This window comes from Pleurodeles waltl, chromosome 4_1 (assembly GCF_031143425.1).
Source record: "Pleurodeles waltl isolate 20211129_DDA chromosome 4_1, aPleWal1.hap1.20221129, whole genome shotgun sequence".
In the NCBI taxonomy this organism is placed as follows: domain Eukaryota; kingdom Metazoa; phylum Chordata; class Amphibia; order Caudata; family Salamandridae; genus Pleurodeles; species Pleurodeles waltl.
In genome coordinates, this window is record NC_090442.1 from 883,683,901 (window position 1) to 883,708,258 (window position 24,358).

At 46.1% G+C, this 24,358-nt stretch overlaps 1 protein-coding gene across 1 annotated transcript in view; it reads left to right on the forward strand.

Annotated features, from left to right (window-relative positions):
• The window catches only part of PANX2 (pannexin 2), a 106,931-nt gene that overhangs the window by 81,812 nt on the left and 761 nt on the right, over window positions 1-24,358 (forward strand). The gene's annotated exons all lie outside the window — the stretch shown is intronic.

Consider the following 24,358-nt stretch of genomic DNA (forward strand, 5'->3'; position numbering starts at 1 on the left):
CTACAGCATAACTTCTCCCATAAGCAGAACTTAAGTTATTTTATTTATTTATTTGATTGAGCTGCCTGTCAGCTGTTTTCCCTGTAGCCCAGTCACTTCTACAGAGTTCATGAGTCAGGGAGAGAAATAGGTAAGAATCACCTTTGAGAGCCATTCTTGCACTGTTGCCTGCCACTGCCAGTAAGAAGTATACATTAGGTCTTGGCGGGATTCTATTTGAGGAAAGATTCGGTGGATGTCCATGCTTCAGTGGTGGCAGGACACTCCTGAGCAGAAGAGATTCGCAGTTGCAGTCGAATGTCACCTGTATATTGATGGTTGTCGATATTCTTGTTGATAGATACCAAACATTGGGCAGTACAAAATGATAGACTAGGGAATCTGTCTTGTGTCTTGTCTCCCATTTTTATGTGTTGCTATTGACTGGTTGAAGTACTATTCTGAGTATTTGTCTTCTTATGAGGCATTTTGTTTATGTGTTGTTTATGAGATTAATTATTAAATTATATTTTTTGAGATATTTCCTTTATCTTGACTGATCATTGGTAGTTGTATTGATTGTGTAGTTGTAGGAAAGTACCATCTTGCCTGGCATGTTACCCCCATTTTTCACTGTATGTATGTTGTTTTAGTTGTATGTGTCACTGGGACCCTGCCAGCCAGGGCCCCAGTGCTCATAAGTGTGCCTGAATGTGTTACCTGTGTTATGACTAACTGTCTCACTGAGGCTCTGCTAATCAGAACCTCAGTGGTTATGCTCTCTTATTTCTTTCAAATTGTCACTAACAGGCTAGTGACCAATTTTACCAATTTATATTGGCTTACTGGAACACCCTTATAATTCCCTAGTATATGGTACTGAGGTACCCAGGGTATTGGGGTTCCAGGAGATCCCTATGGGCTGCAGCATTTCTTTTGCCACCCATAGAGAGCTCTGAAAATTCTTACACAGGCCTGCCACTGCAGCCTGAGTGAAATAACATCCACGTTATTTCACAGCCATTTTACACTGCACTTAAGTAACTTATAAGTCACCTATATGTCTAACCTTTACCTGGTAAAGGTTAGGTGCAAAGTTACTTAGTGTGAGGGCACCCTGGCACTAGCCAAGGTGCCCCCACATTGTTCAGGGCCAATTCCCCGGACTTTGTGAGTGCGGGGACACCATTACACGCGTGCACTACATATAGGTCACTACCTATATGTAGCTTCACAATGGTAACTCCGAATATGGCCATGTAACATGTCTATGATCATGGAATTGCCCCCTCTATGCCATCCTGGCATAGTTGGCACAATCCCACAATCCCAGTGGTCTGTAGCACAGACCCTGGTACTGCCAAACTGCCTTTCCCGGGGTTTCACTGCAGCTGCTGCTGCTGCCAACCCCTCAGACAGGCTTAAGCCCTCCTGTGGTCCAGCCAGGCCTGGCCCAGGATGGCAGAACAAAGGACTTCCTCTGAGAGAGGGTGTTACACCCTCTCCCTTTGGAAAATGGTGTGAAGGCAGGGGAGGAGTAGCCTCCCCCAGCCTCTGGAAATGCTTTCATGGGCACACATGGTGCCCATTTCTGCATAAGCCAGTCTACACCGGTTCAGATACCCCTTAGCCCTGCTCTGGCGCGAAACTGGACAAAGGAAAGGGGAGTGACCACTCCCCTGACCTGTACCTCCCCTGGGAGGTGCCCAGAGCTCCTCCAGTGTGCTCCAGACCTCTGCCATCTTGGAAACAGAGGTGCTGCTGGCACACTGGACTGCTCTGAGTGGCCAGTGCCAGCAGGTGACGTCAGAGACTCCTTCTGATAGGCTCCTTCAGGTGTTGCTAGCCTATCCTCTCTCCTAGGTAGCCAAACCATCTTTTCTGGCTATTTAGGGTCTCTGTCTCTGGGGATTCCTTAGATAACGAATGCAAGAGCTCATCCGAGTTCCTCTGCATCTCTCTCTTCACCTTCTGCCAAGGAATCGACTGCTGACCGCGCTGGAAGCCTGCAAAACTGCAACAAAGTAGCAAAGACGACTACTGCAACTCTGTAACGCTGATCCTGCCGCCTTCTCGACTGCTTTCCTGGTGGTGCATGCTGTGGGGGTAGTCTGCCTCCTCTCTGCACTAGAAGCTCCGAAGAAATGTCCCGTGGGTCGACGGAATCGTCCCCCTGCAACCGCAGGCACCAAATAACTGCATCACCGGTACCCTGGGTCTCCTATCAGCACGACGAGCGAGGTCCCTTGAATCCAGCAACTCTGTCCAAGTGACTCCCACAGTCCAGTGACTCTTCAGTCCAAGTTTGGTGGAGGTTAGTCCTTGCCTCCCCATGCCAGACTGCATTGCTAGGAACCGTGACTTTTGCAGCTACTCCGGCCTCCGTGCACTTCTGGCGGAAATCCTTTGTGCACAGTCCAGCCTGGGTCCACGGCACTCTAACCTGCATTGCACGACCTCCTAAGTTGTCCTCCGGTGACGTGTGACTCCTTTGTGCAACTTCAGGTGAGCACCGTTTTACTCCACTTCGTAGTGCCTGTTCTGGCACTTCTGCGGGTGCTGCCTGCTTCTGAGAGGGCTACTTGTCTTGCTCAACGCCCCCTCTGTCCCCAGACGCAATTGGCGACATCCTGGTCCCTCCTGGGCCACAGCAGCATCCAAAAACCCTAACCGCACGATTTGCAGCTAGCAAGGCTTGTTGGCAGTCTTTCTTCAGGAAAACACTTCTGCACGACTCTCAACGGAGTGATTGATCCGTCCTCCAAAGGGGAAGTTCCTAGCCCTTGTCGTTCCTGCAGAAACCTCAGCTTCTACTGTCCAGTAGTAGCTTCTTTGCACCCACAGCTGGCATTTCCTGGGCATCTGCCCGTCTCCGACTTGCTTGTGACTTTTGGACTTGGTCCCCTTGTTCCACAGGTACCCTCGACTGGAAATCCATCGTTGTTGCATTGCTGGTTTGTGTCTTTCCTGCAGAATTCCCCTATCACGACTTCTATGTCCTTTGGGGAACTTTAGTGCACTTTGCACTCACTTTTCAGGGTCTTGGGGTGGGCTATTTTTCTAACCCTTACTATTTTCTAATAGTCCCAGCGACCCTCTACAAGGTCACATAGGTTTGGGGTCCATTCGTGGTTCGCATTCCACTTTTGGAGGATATGGTTTGTGTTGCCCCTATCCCTATGTGTCCCCATTGCATCCTATTGTAACTATACATTGTTTGAACTGTTTTCTAAGACTATTACTGCATATTTTGGTATTGTGTACATATATCTTGTGTATATTTGCTATCCTCATACTGAGGGTACTCACTGAGATACTTTTGGCATATTGTCATAAAAATAAAGTACCTTTATTTTTAGTATATCTGTGTATTGTGTTTTCTTATGATATTGTGCATATGACACTAGTGGTACTGTAGGAGCTTCACTCGTCTCCTAGCTCAGCCTAAGCTGCTCTGCTAAGCTACCATTATCTATCAGCCTAAGCTGCTAGACACCCTATACACTAATAAGGGATAACTGGGCCTGGTGCAAGGTGTAAGTACCCCTTGGTACTCACTACAAGCCAGTCCAGCCTCCTACATTGGTTGGGCAGCGGTGGGATAAGTGCTTTGAGACTACTTACCACTTTTGTCATTGTACTTTTCATAAGAGAAAAATATACAAAACAAGTTCAGTGTATGTACACCTAACCAAAAAGTTTTGCATTGCTTTTCTCACCTCTTTTCTAAAGTGCTGAAAAGTACCTCTAAACTTTCTAAAAGTTTTAAAAGTTTTTTTCTGTCTTTCTAAAAGTTCTGAAAACTTTTTTCTCTTTTTCTGTCACTTAAACTCTTTCTAAAAATGTCTGGCACAGGCCAAACTGTTGATCTGTCCAAACTTGCATATGATCACCTTAGCTGGAAAGGAGCAAGGAGTCTCTGCATAGAGAGACGTTTGAGTGTAGGGAAGAATCCTTCATTGGAATTATTGCTTAACATGCTTAAAGAACAAGATAAGGCCAGAAGGGCCCCATCTGTTGAAAAAGTAGCTAATGGTTCCCAATCTGATCCAGGGACTCCCCTAGGAAAAGATTCAGGAAAGAAACTTCCTAGCCTGCCCATTACTAGACAGCCTAGCATAGTTGGTACTGATGTAGAGTCACACCATACAGATAGTGTTGTCTCACATCCTAGCAAGAGTATTCCTTCTCACCACAGTAGAAGTGATGTTTCTGTTAACCAAGCTGTTAGGGTGCCTTCTGTAAGGGATAGGTCTCCTTCTGTCAATTCTCATCATACTTCTGTTTCTAGACATGTCCCTCCCACCCACCCTGATGACAGATTGTTAGAAAGGAAGCTCAATAAATTGAGAGTGGAACAAACCAGACTGAAGCTTAAGAAGCAACAGCTGGATTTGGATAGACAGTCCTTAGAACTACAGAAGGAAAGACAGAAGTTGGGTTTTGAAACCCATGGTGGCAGCAGCAGTATTCCCAATAGTCATCCTGCAAAAGAGCATGATTCTAGGAATCTGCACAAGATAGTTCCCCCTTATAAGGAGGGGGATGACATTAACAAGTGGTTTGCTGCACTTGAGAGGGCCTGTGTTGTACAGGATGTCCCTCATAGGCAGTGGGCTGCTATCCTATGGCTATCATTTAGTGGAAAGGGTTGGGATAGGCTCCTTACTGTGAAAGAAAGTGATGCCAATAATTTTACAGTTCTTAAGAATGCACTCCTGGATGGTTATGGCTTAACCACTGAACAATACAGGATAAAGTTCAGAGAGACCAAAAAAGAGTCTTCACAAGACTGGGTTAATTTCATTTACCATTCAGTGAAGGCCTTGGAGGGGTGGTTACATGGCAGTAAAGTTACTGATTATGACAGCCTGTATAACTTGATCCTGAGAGAGCATATTCTTAATAATTGTGTGTCTGATTTGTTGCACCAGTACTTGGTGGACTCTGATCTGACCTCTCCCCAAGAATTGGGAAAGAAGGCAGACAAATGGGTCAGAACAAGGGTGAACAGAAAAGTTCATACAGGGGGTGACAAAGATGGCAACAAGAAGAAGGATGGTAAGTCTTCTGACAAGGGTGGGGACAAATCTAAAAATGAGTCTTCATCAGGCCCACAAAAACACTCTGGTGGGGGTGGTGGGCCCAAATCCTCTTCTAATCAAAACAAAGAAAAGAAACCATGGTGTTATTTATGTAAAATAAAAGGCCATTGGACAACAGATCCCAGTTGTCCAAAGAAAGGCACCAAGCCTCCTATCACTACAACCCCTACTGCTACACCTAGTGTCCCTACTAATAGCAGTGGTGGTGGGAGCAAACCTACTAATAGCCAATCCAAGGGAGTAGCTGGGCTCACTTTTGGTAACTTAGTTGGGGTTGGTCTTGTTAGGGAGACCACGGAGGCTGTGTTAGTCTCTGAGGGGGCTATTGATTTAGCCACCTTAGTTGCTTGTCCCCTTAACATGGATAAGTACAAGCAGCTACCCCTAATAAATGGTGTTGAGGTTCAGGCCTACAGGGACACTGGTGCCAGTGTTACAATGGTAATAGAGAAACTGGTCCACCCTGAACAACACCTACTTGGTCACCAGTACCAAGTAACCGATGCTCACAACAACACACTTAGCCACCCCATGGCTGTTGTAAATCTCAACTGGGGGGGGAGTTACTGGTCCAAAGAAAGTTGTGGTAGCCTCAGATTTACATGTAGACTGTCTACTAGGAAATGATTTGGAGACATCAGCTTGGTCAGATGTGGAGTTGGAGGCCCATGCAGCAATGCTGGGCATCCCAGGGCATATTTTTGCTTTAACCAGGGCTCAGGCCAAAAAGCAAAAAGGACAGGGTGACTTGGATCCTGGAACAATGGACCAAGTGCTCCCTAAAGCTAGGGCTAGTAGAAGTAAAGCACTACCTACTATCCCTCCCTCTACAGTGGATTCTACTTCTGAGGAAGAAGAATTTCCACCCTGTGCAGAACCTACACCAGAGGAGCTGGAAGCAGACACTGCTGAGCTTTTGGGTGAAGGGGGGCCTGCCAGGGAGGAGCTGAGTGTGGCACAGCAAACCTGTCCCACACTAGAGGGTCTAAGACAGCAAGCTGTCAAACAAGCTAATGGGGATGTCAGTGACTCTCACAGAGTTTACTGGGAGGACAACCTCTTGTACACTGAAGCAAGGGATCCTAAACCTGGAACTGCCAGGAGGTTAGTGATTCCTCAGGAGTTCAGAAAGTTCCTCCTAACTCTAGCCCACGACATTCCCCTAGCTGGACATTTAGGACAAATGAAAACTTGGGACCGACTTGTTCCCTTGTTTCATTGGCCTAGAATGTCAGAAGACACAAAAGAATTTTGTAAGTCCTGTGAAACCTGTCAAGCCAGTGGCAAGACAGGTGGCACTCCAAAGGCACCCCTTATTCCACTGCCTGTGGTTGGGGTTCCCTTTGAAAGGGTAGGGGTTGACATAGTTGGCCCCCTTGACCCTCCTACTGCTTCAGGCAATAGGTTTATCTTGGTGGTAGTGGACCATGCGACAAGATATCCTGAAGCTATTCCTCTAAGGACCACTACAGCACCTGCAGTGGCAAAGGCCCTCCTGGGAATATTTTCCAGGGTGGGCTTCCCAAAAGAGGTGGTATCAGACAGGGGAAGCAATTTCATGTCTGCTTACTTAAAGGCCATGTGGAAGGAGTGTGGTGTGACTTACAAGTTCACTACACCCTATCATCCACAAACAAATGGACTGGTGGAGAGATTTAACAAAACTCTCAAAGGCATGATTATGGGACTCCCTGAAAAACTCAGCAGGAGATGGGATATCCTGTTACCATGCCTCCTTTTTGCCTACAGGGAGGTACCCCAGAAAGGAGTGGGCTTCAGCCCCTTTGAACTCCTCTTTGGACACCCTGTAAGGGGTCCACTAACACTTGTCAAGGAGGGTTGGGAACAACCTTTAAAAGCTCCAAAGCAAGATATTGTGGATTATGTACTTGGCCTCAGATCAAGGATGGCTGAGTACATGAAAAAGGCCAGTAAAAACCTTCAGGCCAGCCAAGAGCTCCAGAAGCAATGGCATGACCAGAAGGCTGTTTTGGTTCAGTACCAACCAGGGCAGAAAGTGTGGGTCTTAGAGCCTGTGGCCCCAAGAGCACTCCAAGATAAATGGAGTGGACCCCACACAATTGTTGAGAAAAAGGGTGAAGTCACCTACTTAGTTGACTTAGGCACTGCCAGGAGTCCCCTTAGGGTGCTCCATGTCAATCGCCTGAAACCCTACTATGACAGGGCTGATCTCACCCTGCTCATGGCAACTGATGAAGGACAGGAAGAAGACAGTGATCCTCTACCTGATCTCTTCTCTTCCACAGAACAAGATGCTCTAGTGGAAGGTGTAGTTTTGGCTGATTGTCTTACTGCTGAGCAGAAAGACCATTGCATAAATCTCCTGGGTCAGTTTTCTGAACTCTTCTCTACTGTGCCAGGTACCACTTCTTGGTGTGAGCACACTATAGATACTGGAGTCAGCTTGCCTGTCAAAAGAAAGATCTATAGGCAGCCTGACCATTTCAGAGACTGCATAAAGCAAGAGGTGAAGAAAATGTTAGAACTGGGAGTGGTTGAGCACTCTGAAAGTCCATGGGCTTCTCCTGTGGTACTTGTACCAAAACCTCATTCCAAGGATGGAAAGAAGGAAATGCGGTTTTGTGTAGACTACAGAGGTCTCAGCCAGGTAACCAAAACTGATGCTCTCCCTATACCCAGGGCAGATGAGCTCATAGATACACTGGCATCTGCCAAGTATCTAAGCACTTTTGACTTGACTGCAGGGTATTGGCAGATCAAATTACCAGAAGATGCAAAAGCAAAAACTGCATTTTCAACCATTGGAGGCCATTACCAATTCACAGTAATGCCTTTTGGATTGAAAAATGCACCTGCCACTTTTCAGAGGTTGGTGAATACAGTCCTGCAAGGGCTGGAAGCTTTTAGTGCAGCATATCTGGACGATATAGCTGTCTTTAGCTCCAGTTGGGATGATCACCTGGTCCACCTATGGAAAGTTTTGGAGGCCCTGCAAAAGGCAGGCCTCACTATCAAGGCTTCAAAGTGCCAGATAGGGCAGGGGAAGGTGGTTTATCTGGGACACCTTGTTGGTGGGGAACAGATTGCACCACTTCAGGGGAAAATCCAAACTATTATAGATTGGGTTCCCCCTACTACTCAGACTCAGGTGAGAGCCTTCCTAGGCCTCACTGGGTATTACAGGAGGTTCATTAAGAACTATGGCTCCATTGCAGCCCCTCTTAATGACCTCACATCCAAGAAAATGCCCAAAAAGGTATTATGGACAGCAAACTGTCAGAAAGCTTTTGAGGAGCTGAAGCAGGCCATGTGCTCTGCACCTGTCCTGAAAAGCCCTTGTTACTCTAAAAAATTCTATGTCCAAACTGATGCATCTGAATTAGGAGTAGGGGCAGTCCTATCACAACTTAATTCTGAGGGCCAGGATCAACCTGTTGCTTTTATTAGTAGGAGGTTGACCCCTAGAGAAAAGCGTTGGTCTGCCATAGAGAGGGAGGCCTTTGCTGTGGTCTGGGCACTGAAGAAGTTGAGGCCATACCTGTTTGGCACTCACTTCATTGTTCAGACAGACCACAAACCTCTACTTTGGCTAAAACAAATGAAAGGTGAAAATCCTAAATTGTTGAGGTGGTCCATATCCCTACAGGGAATGGACTATACAGTGGAACATAGACCTGGGAGTAGCCACTCCAATGCAGATGGACTCTCCAGATATTTCCACTTAGACAATAAAGACTCATCAGGTCATGGCTAGTCTTATTGTCCTTCGTTTGGGGGGGGGGTTGTGTAGGAAAGTACTATCTTGCCTGGCATGTTACCCCCATTTTTCACTGTATATATGTTGTTTTAGTTGTATGTGTCACTGGGACCCTGCCAGCCAGGGCCCCAGTGCTCATAAGTGTGCCTGAATGTGTTACCTGTGTTATGACTAACTGTCTCACTGAGGCTCTGCTAATCAGAACCTCAGTGGTTATGCTCTCTCATTTCTTTCAAATTGTCACTAACAGGCTAGTGACCAATTTTACCAATTTACATTGGCTTACTGGAACACCCTTATAATTCCCTAGTATATGGTACTGAGGTACCCAGGGTATTGGGGTTCCAGGAGATCCCTATGGGCTGCACCATTTCTTTTGCCACCCATAGGGAGCTCTGACAATTCTTACACAGGCCTGCCACTGCAGCCTGAGTGAAATAACGTCCACGTTATTTCACAGCCATTTTACACTGCACTTAAGTAACTTATAAGTCACCTAGATGTCTAACCTTTACCTGGTAAAGGTTAGGTGCAAAGTTACTTAGTTTGAGGGCACCCTGGCACTAGCCAAGGTGCCCCCACATTGTTCAGGGCCAATTCCCCGGACTTTGTGAGTGCGGGGACACCATTACACGCGTGCACTACATATAGGTCACTACCTATATGTAGCTTCACAATGGTAACTCCGAATATGGCCATGTAACATGTCTATGATCATGGAATTGCCCCCTCTATGCCATCCTGGCATAGTTGGCACAATCCCATGATCCCAGTGGTCTGTAGCACAGACCCTGGTACTGCCAAACTGCCTTTCCCGGGGTTTCACGGCAGCTGCTGCTGCTGCCAACCCCTCAGACAGGCTTCTGCCCTCCTGGGGTCCAGCCAGGCCTGGCCCAGGATGGCAGAACAAAGGACTTCCTCTGAGAGAGGGTGTTACACCCTCTCCCTTTGGAAAATGGTGTGAAGGCAGGGGAGGAGTAACCTCCCCCAGCCTCTGGAAATGCTTTCATGGGCACACATGGTGCCCATTTCTGCATAAGCCAGTCTACACCGGTTTAGAGACCCCTTAGCCCTGCTCTGGCGCGAAACTGGACAAAGGAAAGGGGAGTGACCACTCCCCTGACCTGTACCTCCCCTGGGAGGTGCCCAGAGCTCCTCCAGTGTGCTCCAGACCTCTGCCATCTTGGAAACAGAGGTGCTGCTGGCACAGTGGACTGCTCTGAGTGGCCAGTGCCAGCAGGTGACGTCAGAGACTCCTTCTGATAGGCTCCTTCAGGTGTTGCTAGCCTATCCTCTCTCCTAGGTAGCCAAACCCTCTTTTCTGGCTATTTAGGGTCTCTGTCTCTGGGGATTCCTTAGATAACGAATGCAAGAGCTCATCCGAGTTCCTCTGCATCTCTCTCTTCACCTTCTGCCAAGGAATCGACTGCTGACCGTGCTGGAAGCCTGCAAAACTGTAACAAAGTAGCGAAGACGACTACTGCAACTCTGTAACGCTGATCCTGCCGCCTTCTCGACTGCTTTCCTGGTGGTGCATGCTGTGGGGGTAGTCTGCCTCCTCTCTGCACTAGAAGCTCTGAAGAAATCTCCCGTGGGTCGACGGAATCGTCCCCCTGCAACCGCAGGCACCAAATAACTGCATCACCGGTACCATGGGTCTCCTATCAGCACGACGAGCGAGGTCCCTTGAATCCAGCAACTCTGTCCAAGTGACTCCCACAGTCCAGTGACTCTTCAGTCCAAGTTTGGTGGAGGTAAGTCCTTGCCTCCCCACGCCAGACTACATTGCTGGGAACCGCGACTTTTGCAGCTACTCCGGCCTCCGTGCACTTCCGGCGGAAATCCTTTGTGCACAGTCCAGCCTGGGTCCACGGCACTCTAACCTGCATTGCACGACCTCCTAAGTTGTCCTCCGGCGACGTGGGACTCCTTTGTGCAACTTCGGGTGAGCACCGTTTCACTCCACTTCATAGTGCCTGTTCTGGCACTTCTGCAGGCGCTGCCTGCTTCTGATAGGGCTCCTTGTCTTGCTCGACGCCTCCTCTGTCCCCAGACGCAATTGGCGACATCCTGGTCCCTCCTGGGCCACAGCAGCATCCAAAAACCCTAACCGCACGATATGCAGTTAGCAAGGCTTGTTGGTCGTCTTTCTTCAGGAAAACACTTCTGCACGACTCTCCACAGCGTGAGTGATCCGTCCTCTAAAGGGGAAGTTCCTAGCCCTTGTCGTTCCTGCAGAAACCTCAGCTTCTACTGTCCAGTAGTAGCTTCTTTGCACCCACAGCTGGCATTTCCTGGGCATCTGCCCATCTCCGACTTGCTTGTGACTTTTGTACTTGGTCCCCTTGTTCCACAGGTACCCTCGACTGGAAATCCATCGTTGTTGCATTGCTGGTTTGTGTCTTTCCTGCAGAATTCCCCTATCACGACTTCTATGTCCTTTGGGGAACTTTAGTGCACTTTGCACTCATTTTTCAGTGTCTAGGGGTGGGCTATTTTTCTAACCCTTACTATTTTCTAATAGTCCCAGCGACCCTCTACAAGGTCACATAGGTTTGGGGTCCATTCGTGGTTCGCATTCCACTTTTGGAGTATATGGTTTGTGTTGCCCCTATCCCCATGTGTCCCCATTGCATCCTATTGTAACTATACATTGTTTGCACTGTTTTCTAAGACTATTACTGCATATTTTGGTATTGTGTACATATATCTTGTGTATATTTGCTATCCTCATACTGAGGGTACTCACTGAGATACTTTTGGCATATTGTCATAAAAATAAAGTACATTTATTTTTAGTATATCTGTGTATTGTGTTTTCTTATGATATTGTGCATATGACACTAGTGGTACTGTAGGAGCTTCACTCGTCTCCTAGTTCAGCCTAAGCTGCTCTGCTAAGCTACCATTATCTATCAGCCTAAGCTGCTAGACACCATATACACTAATAAGGGATAACTGGGCCTGGTGCAAGGTGTAAGTACCCCTTGGTACTCACTATAAGCCAGTCCAGCCGCCTACAGTAGTTGACTGAGTGATGGATAGTTTGTGTTCCCCCAGGGTTTTTTATTTTGTTATTACTGTTACGGTGCCCTGTCCCTTTGGGGTGATAGATTGAGTGGGGCCCTCTCTCCCTCTTTGTCTTGAGATATTCTTGTTGGGCCAGCATGCATCCTGGCATCTCTATGTGGATTCAGACGTTAATGGTGAGAGAATTCAGCCTTGGGAGTTGCCACAGGGGTGAAATGATTTTAGTCCTGGAGGAGCATGTCCATCTTGTCAGGTATGTTATTACTTAAAGCACAGCCTTAACACTGCATCATTAACTAGATAGTGTCTCCTGTCTCAAAATTACTGATCCTTCTTCCAAACAATGATTAATTTTATGAGCTCCCAAAAGAGGGGAAAGTGTTCAAAATCCAGAAAATGAAAGAGAGGGCAAAAAAATGGAAAAGAGTTGAGTATAAGCTGATGGAGAAGGTTGGAGATGTGGCCTAACAAACAGAACTGCCTACTTTGGAACTGGGGAACCAAGTTTGAGTGCCAGTAACGGCTCAATATCCTGTGATCTGGGCAAGTCACAATCTCTCAGTGCCTAAAAAAATATTCGAACATTAGAATGTTCACAGATCGATTGAAGACAATGGAGTGGCTTTGGGATGATAATAGCTGGTGTAAGCCTTCTGCTTCAACATTGCAGTGTTTGTCTTTCTGTTTCTCCCTTTTTAATTTAGAACATTCTACCCTCAGTGGGTGGGATGTTCTAATGGCCGTATTGCCCTTTTGCCTCGGGCTATATCTGTCGTTATAGCTCTCACCCTTGTAAAAGGCTGTCACCCTCGTTATAGGCTCTTGCCTGCAACTTGGGCAGCTTTTGGAGTTGGAAACAGCTTACTGGGCAGGTAGCAGTCAGAGTGAGTCCTTGGATTTAGGCTGCAGGTGTTGCTGTGGAATCCGGCAGGCAGCCCATGGTGGACTCTGGAGAAGTTTCCCAGGACTGGTGGGCCACTTGGACTTGGGCCGGGGGTGCCGGGTGCAGAGGCTGGTTCCAGGCAGTGGTTTTGCTGTTCCTCAGGCAGACTTCTTCTTCTTTAGAGATTGATTCCTTTGAATATGTCCGCTGTCCACATGAGTTCTTGGTCTTTACTGAAGGCAAGCAGTCTTCCCAAGGCTTTGGAGGTCACTGGGCTGCAGAACAGCCGTCTTCTGGGTGCCGGTCCTTTGAAGGCTGCAGGTAGGCCAGTAGGGCTGGGGCCAAGTCAGTTGGTCTCTTCAGTCTTCTCTGCTGAGGCAACTAATGTGTTGTTTGGCTTTTCTTAGTCTGACAGAAATCTGATTCTAGGGTTCTGGGGTGCCACCTAAATACTGAGATTAGGGGCATCACAGGGAGTGCCAAGTGGTAGCCAATGGGTTACTGACCTTTAGGGTGACTACACCCTTCCTATGACCACTTCCTTTGAGAAGTGGCATAGCCCTGACCCTATTGGCATAATACCTTCCTTACAAGATGGAGGAATTTAAAAAGTAGTATCCACTTCAGCTTGTCCACCCCAAAGGTAGGACTGGCACGAAGTGGACACTCCTTCTAATTTACCTAATTTTCCTGCCAGTCCTGCTGACAAAAGTGGGGTCAGGCACTGGGGGTCGGCCTCTCCAGTATTTGAAGAAGCCTAGGTTGCATTTCAAAGGCATCAATGCCTTTGAAGCTCCCTGCCCTAGAATGTCCATCCTTCCTGGGAAGGGTGGTCACACCTCTGCCCAAAGCAGGCTTTTGTTCTGAGCCCTCAAGAGCATTGACTCTCCCCTCAGGGGGCCAGAACTCTCTCTAAGGTGGCTGAACTGGCTTTGACCAGTCAGTGCCCACACTAGGAGGTGGTAGGTTTTCAGAGGGCACCTCTAAGGTGCCTTCTGAGTGCATGTATTAATAAATCCATCACTGGATTCAGTAAGGGTTTATTGAAACGAAATGTTTGATACCAAACAACCCTATTGTCAGTGAAGCCATCATGTAGCTGGGGAACTCATAATGACCAGTGTCCAGCATATGTACTTAAAATGGCTTCACTGTTCACTTACTATGTCTGAGAATCGATAGAGACCTAGCAGGGGCATATATGCTCATGCAGGTATGCCCTCATATGCAATATAATGCAGCCTGTTTTCAGGGGTGGAAGGCCTGCTAGAGGAGTGACTTAGATATATTGCATGCAGTGTAAAGGGGACAGGGCACACAGGCTGTGTGCCATGTTGTGTTTTCATTTTAGTTCTGCACCAAGACACGCAGCCTGTGAAAGTAGCAATGTGTGCACTTAGTGAGGGGGTTCCTCAGGGTGGCATAATTTGGTGCTGCAGCCCTGAGGGGCCTTCCTTTAGTACCCCATGCCCTAAGTAACAGGGGTACAATTTACTAGGGATTTATAGCGGTAGCTAAAGGTTTGCCAATTGGGAAAAACAACTGTGCTGTTTTAGGGAAAGAGATCTGGCACTGGGGACCTTTTTAGCAGGGAACCAGTCCAATTTCAGTCAAAATTGCACCAGAAACCAGACAAAAAGTGGGGGTGACCATGTCAAAAAGGCACTTTTCCAGACTACTACTCAAACTAACTACTTGGTTTTAAAAAGTTTCTGGGAAACAAATTTGGATGGTGCAAAGCAAAGGTACACAGGCAGGGAATTCCATAGTTAAGTGGTCAAATAAGAAAACAATCAACCGCCTCTCCTTGTCCTATTAATCCTCGGCACCAGAAGCAGGTTTTGTCCACTGGACCTAAGCGTTCTTTCCTGCCAATAGGGCAATAGTCTTTTCCTCAGCTTTCAGAGCATACGCTCTATATGGAAAGGTGAGGGCTTTGCATTTAATGCAGCTATTGATGGGCAGCCAGTGCAACTGTGCAGAGAGGAGGTGGGTGAAGCACGAGCTGGAAGCTTCAGAATCATTCAGGCTGCTGCATTCTGGATAATCTGTAGCCTGGCAAGCAAATAATTTGGAAGACCCAGATACAGACTATTAGCATAGTCCAATTTTGAAGTTATCAAGGCATGGATCACAGATTTGCAGCAATCCTCAGGGATCAGATGAATAATCTTCCTGCTGGATTTCAGCATCGGAAAACACCTGGCTGAGACAGCTCTGACTTGGTGTTCGAAAGATAGTTTTGCATCAAATTTTACACCCAAGTTAAGTACCACTGAGGCTCGAGAGCACGGAACAACTAACTTGGGAAGCCACCAAATGGGAGCTTCTGGGCAAGGGTTTGTGCCCATAAAAAAACAATCTCTGTTTTATTCCTAGTTTAATTTGAGGCAGTTCACACTTATCCAAGGCCCAAGACAATCCATGAATGCAGACAATGCCCCTAACTCCTTTTCCTGAAATGAGAGAAACAACTGCCTGTCATTGGTGTAAGAGATAATTCCAATAACTTGAGGAACCCCACACTCCAATGGTTTAGCTGTGAAGGGTGGAAGAAAAATCCTTTGAGTACGCCCCTCCAGATACAACTTCAACCAAGCTCAGGCCAGATCCTGGATGCCTATCTTCCATAATCTATCTAAAAGAACAGAGTGCAAGACCACGTCAAAGGCCGCTGATAAATCAAGCAGGACCAAAATGGCTACTTAGCTGTGATCCAAATAATCCTTTATGAAGTCAGCAACTTCAAAAAGAGCAATTTCTGTGCTGTACCCCAAGCAAAACCCCACTGGGTATCATGGAGGAGAATGTTGAATTCCAGGAATCCAGAAATTTGGCGGTTCACCCATTTCTCCAGCATGGGACAGAAGTTGCTAAGCACCTTAGGGTCTGCATTAGTCTTCAGTAAAGCAAGCAGCATAGCCTGCTTCCAACTCTGAGGTGCTGTAGCTGCCTCAAGTGACTCATTCATCGACCTAAGCAGGAAGAGAGTGATTATTGAAGCAACCCAACTCAGAATATCTGGGGGACATGGATATAAAGGATATCTCAATTTACAGCTGACCAGCGCAGAGGATACATCCTCAAGAGTGAAAAGGTCAAAACTGGTTAGCAAAGACCTGAATGAGACCTGTCCCATGCGTTCTGCTGGAGCTCTTTGCAGTAGAAATTGCTCATAAATGCCTTGAATTTTCTTGTGAAAAAAATCAGATATTTCTTTGCATAATGTGTAAGAGGTAATCAAGGCATTTTGCGAAGTGACCGGATGCATAAATGAGTTCACTGCCCTGAACAATTCATGAGGCTTATTAGCCATAGAAACAATGGAAGATGAAATAAACTCTTTACGTGCTTTACCCACTGCCCTGCTCCGCTTACTTCAGGCATTTTTTATGCAGCCATTGCAACAGGGTGACAAGCCTTCCTCCACCTACGCTCACATTTTGTTCAGTAAGATCCTTCTGCTTTCAGTGCATCTTCAAACCACAGAGCTGCTTGCCTGGCTCTCCGTAGAAGAAACTGGTTTCCAAGGCTCAATGTGGTCAAGCGCAGAAGTCAGCCAGTTATCACCACGGCTAAATCTGCACAGACTGCCCCAGTGAGTTCAGGTGGCATTTCTAGAAGTATCTCAGAAAAAGCAAGGAGAATTTCTGAAAAGAGGGTCGCAGGCTCTGAGAATGACACAAGAGACTGATCAGACCACATAACGTCAAGAATTGAGACCAACTGTATACGTAAAAAATGACAAAAAACAGGTAAAGAGTGTGCCCTGCATCATGAGCTGGCCTAGTCACATGTTGGGTAAGATTGAAAATTTACAAGGTGTCCAAAAGAAAGCTTACCCCCAGCACCTTTAGGCCCATATTTATACTTTTTGACGCACAACTGCGCCAACGCAGTTGTGCGTCAAAAATTTTACCGCTGGCTAACGCCATTCCAACACACCAAGCGGGCGCCTTATTAATGGAATGACGTTAGCCGGCGTATGGGAAAATGGGGGTTGTGCGTCAAAAAACGGTGCAAGTCAGGTCTGAGGCAAAATTCAGGCCTCAAACCGGATTTGCGCCATTGTTTTTGACGCCCAGCCTCCATTGACATGACTCCTGTCTTAGCAAAGACAGGAGTCATGCCCCCTTGCCCAATGGCCATGTCCAGGGGACTTATGTCCCCTGGGCATGGTCATTGGGCATAGTGGCATGTAGGGGGGCCCAAATCAGGCCCCCCTATGCCACAAAAAAAAACGGAAAAATATACTTACCCGAACTTACCTTTCCTTCCCTGGGATGGGTCCCTCCATCCTTGGGTGTCCTCCTGGGGTGGGCAAGGGTGGCAGGGGGTGTCCCTGGGGGCAGGGGAGGGCACCTCTGGGCTCCTTCCGAGCCGACAGGTCCCTTAACGCCTGCCCTGACCCAGGCATTAAAAAACAGGGCCATCAGGCTGTGCACTGTTTTTTAAGGCCCACCCCCTCCTGTGCGTCAACATGACGCCAGAGTATAAATAAGGGGCACAGGCCTTAAAGTCATTTTTTGGAAGGGAACGCCCACCTTGCATATAATTAACGTAAGGCTGGTTCCCCCTTCCAAAAAATGACGCACATGGTGGAATTTTGACACCCGGGAGGTCGGACGTCAAAGTATAAATATGGGGCAGGGTTTGCGCCGATTGTGCGTCAATAATTTTGACGCACATTCGGCGCAAACAGAGTATAAATATGCCCCTTAGTGTCATCCATATGCAGGCTAAAGTCACTCAATCGCAACAAATTAGAATGCAGGATAGACAACTGACCAAATCAGTTAAGAAGTTAAGAGAATCAGACGTGCAGTTGGGGGGGTCTATACATTAATTAATTAATTAGTCCAGTAATTGATAAATAGTGATTGCGGGTGATTGTGAAAAACAGGCCCTTAATGTCCCCTGTGTTAGGGGGTTTAGTAACCACACATTGATAGATGTCCCTGGTCACTATAGCCAACCCCCCCGCCATGTCTCTCTTATCTGTCTATATGCTGAATTTGAAAGCCAGTAGGGATTGAAAGTGCAACATCCAGCCCAGAGGAGGCCGAGAGACATATCTCTGTCCAGAAAAGCAGATCCTAATTGTTACCTGACAACAACTCACTTTTTTAAAAAGAGCGACTGTCCTTCCAAGGGATTACACAGGGAAGAGGGCTGACTAAAAGCAGGGATGGAAAGAGGCATGAGATGGTCCTTGAGTGAGTTAAAAACAAAGCCACAAGTTAGACAAGTTTTTTTGGCTCCCAAATTTAAAACAGGCTCAGGCTAATATTTCTCACAGTGAGCAGAGGAGGGAGACTGAAAATGTTGTGCAAATAGCTCTTCCTTTGTATAGGCTAACTTAGAAGACACAAGCCTAGTCTCATCGACAGCATGGCTGGCGTTGGACACAATCCAGGCATGGACGGGCGCATCTGGGCACTGCACATCTGCGGCATCTCCCGATTATATCCCATCAAAGAGCCCGCCTTCCTACCACTGGAGCGCGAACTCACCAAAAAATGGCACCTCTGTGGTGGAATCGAGAGAGAAACCAGTGAGAAAATGACACAAGCTGTGACATTTTACTCACTTAGCTTGCATTATGTTATTTTGTATCATTATTATTATGTTATTATTCAAGGAATATTTGCATGATATTATTCTAGGAATATATTGTATGAGTTGCTTGTTTTAGTTAGCATTTTCTTGACATATAATCAGTATACTCTCTTCAAGGCTAGGAACACAGTACACGATATCCTACTGCTTGCTTTGCCTGTTCAGGAGACAGTATCTAACATCTCAACATTGCATTACCTCAAAACTATGCTTCGCACACAGTGACTTTTAATTACATAAGTGGTGCACTGATCTGGAAGGGGCAGAGGAGCACTCAGGCTTCCACCGTCCTGGGACAAATGCTGTATTCGACAGGCAGCTCTGCAGGTGCTAATCTGCCAGCTTCCTGAGAGGATTGCCATCCACACTACAGGCTGACTCCTGATGCAGTTCTACAGGTATGGGGCTAAGGCTAATCCCTTAGATCGAGCAAAGGCAGAGTATACCACCTATGCTCTCAGCATAGTTGTAGGGTTATGTAGGAACATCTGGAAATCATTTATCATGGAGCGTTTATTAATCCACTTTACCCTGTACGTAAAGTTGATTACTCTGCTTTGCTTGATCTACCTAATTATTGCAGCTCATTCTCTCTATGCAAGATGACAATTGTTTCAATAAATGTAATGAAAACTTAGCTCATATCCCTCTTGTGTTTCACCTGGGCATGCATGAGTAATTCAACAAAAGGGTGAGATCTGTTTTCACAACTTTCTTGGGAGTCAGAGCGTCATGTTCAGGTTTCCACAATCACCTTTCACCCCAGCAGGGTTGGGGTTGTAGGTGGGGCACTGTGAGCTGACCAGGAGTTGGGCCGGCGGGTTCTGATGGTGTGGACAGACGTAGTCTCTCGCATTCTGAAGTTCTGTCGTCCTAACATGCAGTCCTATTATTTTAGTTTGAACTTTATAACAAATAGTGATTTTCTATATATGAACCACAGAGTTTACCCTAATTAATATATACATTTCGCCCTCTTTATGTAAATGGACAGTAGCTGCTGATCACGGGTAACAAGGCTTCTGCTGGAATTAGTGCACTATTGTGCAACTTGGAGTAGTAGTGAGCGTGGATGAAGCGAATGAGGTAGTACCTGCTGTGAGCCATTGCCAGTGGATGAGTGGGTCTGCCTGCCTCCTTTTTGTGTGCTTCTTTATGTAAACAAAGTCCCACCCCCTTCACTGGTGGTATAGTTGTGAGTGGTGTATGTAGTCAGTGGCAGAAGGCCTCTCCGAGTAGAGCCATGGTTTAAGGAGTTACAGTGGCCCCCATCCACTAAGAACGGTGACCCCGAGCCCCCTTTATTTTGGGTGAAACCACACAGTCCCCCAAGCCAGTAGATACCTTTCTTCCCATCACTATTGTGGAGTGCCTGCATAAATGGCCAGCAAGACTGGAAACTGGTCCGTTCGACGTTACCTTTATATAAAGGGGGTTACTTTTTATAATTACCCGCTGGCTACTACCACCCAATGAAACAAAATTACCATTCTGTAAAGCAGGATGTATTTATCTAATGAAATTTTATAATTTTACTGTTGGGACAGTCGCATCAAGTCAGTTGGGCACCAAAAATGAAACGTCGGTGTTGCATGAAGTAGGGGCAATCTCTCTGTATTTCTGTTTCAGATTGTGTACAGCCAGTTCTCTCTCTCTCCCTTCGGTCTCTGTATTCTGTCCCTTCACCCGCAAAGCCATTTCTGTTTCCGACCTCGCCCAGTGAGTGTCCTCAGGTTCCTGGCTCTACCTGACTCCACAAACAGAATAAAGAGAATGAGAGAATAATCCAGGAATTTTTTTTAATCCCTGCGGATTATTTAAGTAAAGAGCAGCTATACAACTGGGTGTTGCTAAAACATAAAAAGCGCTGCACAAGCAAAGCTCAGGGAAAATCAATACTGGTATGACCGTTTTTATAAATATTATATATCAGACTGTTTATAAGGGCATCAGTGGCACATGTATGCAGATTAGCACTCAGGATGGTGAACTGTAAATACACCCCCTTACATGACAGAAGTAAGTATTTTTTGAGAACTGGTATTCTTTTTGAGGCAGCGATGTTTGGTATTTATATGTGGTTGGAATGCCTCAGAGTTGTGTTTGCTTTACGCAGGAAGGTTGTCTGATCTTGGCATGATGGGCCCCCACTTCTGGGGAAGTCTTGCACAAGCGGATTTGTGTTTGTGCTGTCATGCAGAATGCCCTGCGACTACAAAAGATCACCCCAACAGAGACCCAGGCCTGGTGCTTGCTGTCCCCTCCTCATCCTTCATGTTGCCTCAGGGTGTTCCGTGTTGAGGTCTAGTCAGCGTGTAAGGTACGATGTCCTCTGAAGTACCAGATATCCTGCTTTCTGCATAGGCATGTGATGTGTACCAGAAAAAAAGGCTCAGTCGGTTAATAGCTCGCCTCTCACATATTCAGTCATCTTCATGTCATGAGTTTCAGTCCCTGCATTGCCTACTCAGACTTTCAGTTCTTGATTTCAGCATCACAGTGGACCTGTCCCTGTTGGTAGAGTCCCTGGGCCAACTCTTTCTAGGACCCCAGACCTTTGCTGACATGATTTACCCCCCCCCCGCTCCACCCCCATCCTCCCCCCGGGGGTCCATTTATCTGTCTCTTCCGGGGTTTCCTCCTCTATCACTGCTTTGAAGCCCTCTGTCTTGTTGGATTATGCAACGTTTCTAGGGTGGGAGTTTGAGGTTTAATGTTCTGATATTTTTCTGGCAGTTGGTTGAGTAAGTTTTCGACAGTTATGAATTAATATGCCAATATGCCAAGCTAAATAATGCCTCCCTGTGCACCCTCTAGTGCCTTCAGGCTCGAAGTCGGAAGTCGATGGTTCAGCATCCCCTCCAGCAAGTAGCCCACATGTCTAACCAATTACCTGCACCAACACCTTAAACATCTTGTCTAAGCATGGTGTCATTGGTGGAAGAAGGGGCGGGCTCATGCTCGTCTCCTATATCATTATTTTTCGAATGCTTGAACAAACGTTTAGTTCAAAAGTGTACGCGGAAGCTTACTGCTACTCCCCTTCCTCCTTCCTACAGGACAGAACACACCAAGTAGTCTTCTTCAAAGCAATCTCTTCAGCTACCTCGTGATCGCTGTGCCTTAAATGGATCCCCACCTTTTTCCCACCACCCAGCTGCTTGCTTCATAACCTCTGTTTGATCTAAAGTCAAATTTCGCACGTTGTGTAAATATATATCAATGAAAAATATCTAATCACATTGCATTCATTTTCATTTCAATATTTCAAATAGATCAGATCTAGGGGTTTTAAAGTCCAACGGAGCCACTTTCATAGAAGCGTGAGTTTTAACTATTAGAATGGTGAAACGAATCATAAGCACCAGTGTCTTAAGAACACCCTGCCTATGAAATATAACTAATCCACCATCTGGTTCTTAAGGTGTTTTTTTTTTTGCTTGGGTTGTGAAGGCAGCCATTTTCGTAATGATCATCCCCTTTTTTTCGCTAGTACCTGTTGAAATAGGATGAAGCTCAAACGTGGTTAATTCCAACTTCTTCCGTGTCAGCAGGATCTATACCTGTCCCAGCCATGGCATAATGCCTGGCATTCTAAGCTAGCCAGATGTGTTTCCTCGTGAATTGCTATTTTACAGTCCAGCCTACAAACAATCCCATTCATTGTTACCTTTTACTTGATTGTCCTATATGCTAACGATCCACGCTTTCTGATTACACTGGACCTCACCGCCACCAAACACAGAACTGCGCTGTAACGAATGTGCGGCAAAAAGATTGATTGACTGACTACACTCCTGCTCATTCGCTTGGAAAGGTCTGCTAGTGCACAATAGAACTTGGAGCGTATTAGAATATCCAATTGCTCCACTTTTCAGCAGGAGGCCACATACCTTTACAGGGCTGAGAGTTTCTGCATGAACTTTTTGGGACTTTCTGTATTGTTTGCACTTTATTTTAAAAACACTATTGCTGCTCTAAGAGTGGTGACAAAGGAAACCCTGGTGTATTCTAGTAAACAACTAGTTATGGGTTCTTTTCTTCCAGTGTCCTACCTTCATCATGTTCTTTTGTATGCACCATTGAATGTTAAAAGGATGTGATCAAGATTGTTCATAATACTGAAAAGAAATGTCACATAAATGAAAAGGGATAAGTGTACTGGTCAGGTGAGTAGTGGTAAGGTGTTAGGTTAGGGTTGGAGTGAAGGTGAGTGTTGAGGGAAACTGGAGTTAAGGAGGATTTCCTGTTAGCAGCTTTGTTATTACTGACAAATGTTCTCTGTTGAGAGTTCACAGACTTTTCCTAGTGATATTTCATTGTTGTGCATTTAGTTTCAGTGGTGTTTTGCCACAGGCCACTTGGTTCATTGTTGAGGCTGTTCAATTTAGCTGCACATTCAAACTTTAGCATTCTGTGATTTGCATGGCTATATTCCAAGCAATTTAGGAAAGGCATGTCACACCGACACACCTTTTCATTACAGAGCATGTGTTGGTGTGCATGCATCACAGACAGAGGAGCAGAATGCCCTCTATGCATTAGAACCTGGAGGGTCTCACATGTTGGCCCACTCCTCAAACTAAGGGTTGTCACACAAGGAGCTATGCAACTCAGCGCCATCTGCTCCTGCACTAGAGACCCTGGCATCTGCTCGTTGCAGAACACTCCCTCCCACCAGAGTAGGTGAGTTAAGGGTCTGTGTCTACAAGTCCTTCATCCTTCCACCCCTCCAAAAGGATGTGACACCCTGCACTCTGTGATAAATCAGATGATAAGAATGCTGTTCTGTCAAGGTGCATAGGCAAGACCCCAGTGAGCACACACTTAGGGGCATATTTACAAGCCCCTTGCGCCTCCTTGCATCACATTAGCATCACTTTTTTTTAAGCGTTAGGTAGGCATTTCCAACGTGCCATATTTACAAAGTGGAGCAATGCTTGCATTGCATCACTTTGTGACCCCTTGCACCATATTGTGACTGCACCAGGCGTAATGTATGCAAAGGGGGCAATCTGGCACTGGGAGGCCCAAAAAAATGTCGCATTGAAAATTACAAGATTTTTTACATCATTTTTAATGCCTGCTTTGAGCAGGTGTTAAAATGACTTATTGACTATGTTCAGTGGGCCTCCTTGTGCTTTGCTGCACATTGTAGCAAAGCACCACGATAGTGTCAACAATTTTGACACTGTTGTACTAACCACGGCCATTGTGCAGCATATTGTAAATACAGTGCAACCATAGTGTTGTTAGGTGCCGGTAGGGGGCTCAAGGAAAGTGGTACATCATCCATGATACGCTACTTTCTTGTATATATGCCCCTTAGTGTTGTACATGTGTGCTTCTGCTCAGTGTAATGTGTATATGAGGCCCCTATGCCTATTGTTAGAGTGGTGATTTGTTAACATCCAACTGGGGGCCATATTTATACTTTTTTAGCGCCGCATATGTGCCACTTTTTGACGCAAAAACGGCGCAAACTTGAAAAATACAATTGTATTTTGCAAGTTTGCTCCGTTTTTGCATCAAAAAAGGACACAAATGCGGCACTAAAAAAGTATAAATATGGGCCTGGGTGTCCGGGTAATTAACTGTTTGGACACAGAGGCCTGTGTAGCAACGAATAATATTTGTATGTGCCTTTTGCTCTTAAAGAAAACCAAGCATTCATATCCATTCAAACAGATGATTTAGGCTTCCATTTTTTATTTATTTTTACTCATAAAGGCAATGGTCAAAATAAACTTCACATAGCAATGATTTATTGTATGTGGCTACCTAATACAGCATGAAAACTCAACAAGTATCTATGAGCAAGTGTACACTTTTTGCATAAATACATCTGGCCAAGTACTATTTGCAATTTCATTTTTATATGGAGCATAAAAGAAACAGATACAATGAAAAGACGACAGGTGAATAAATAAAGACATACATTTAAAAGTAAAAAATACCATAAAACGGGTATGGGTTGTGAAAGTCCTTCCATGCCATTTAGTT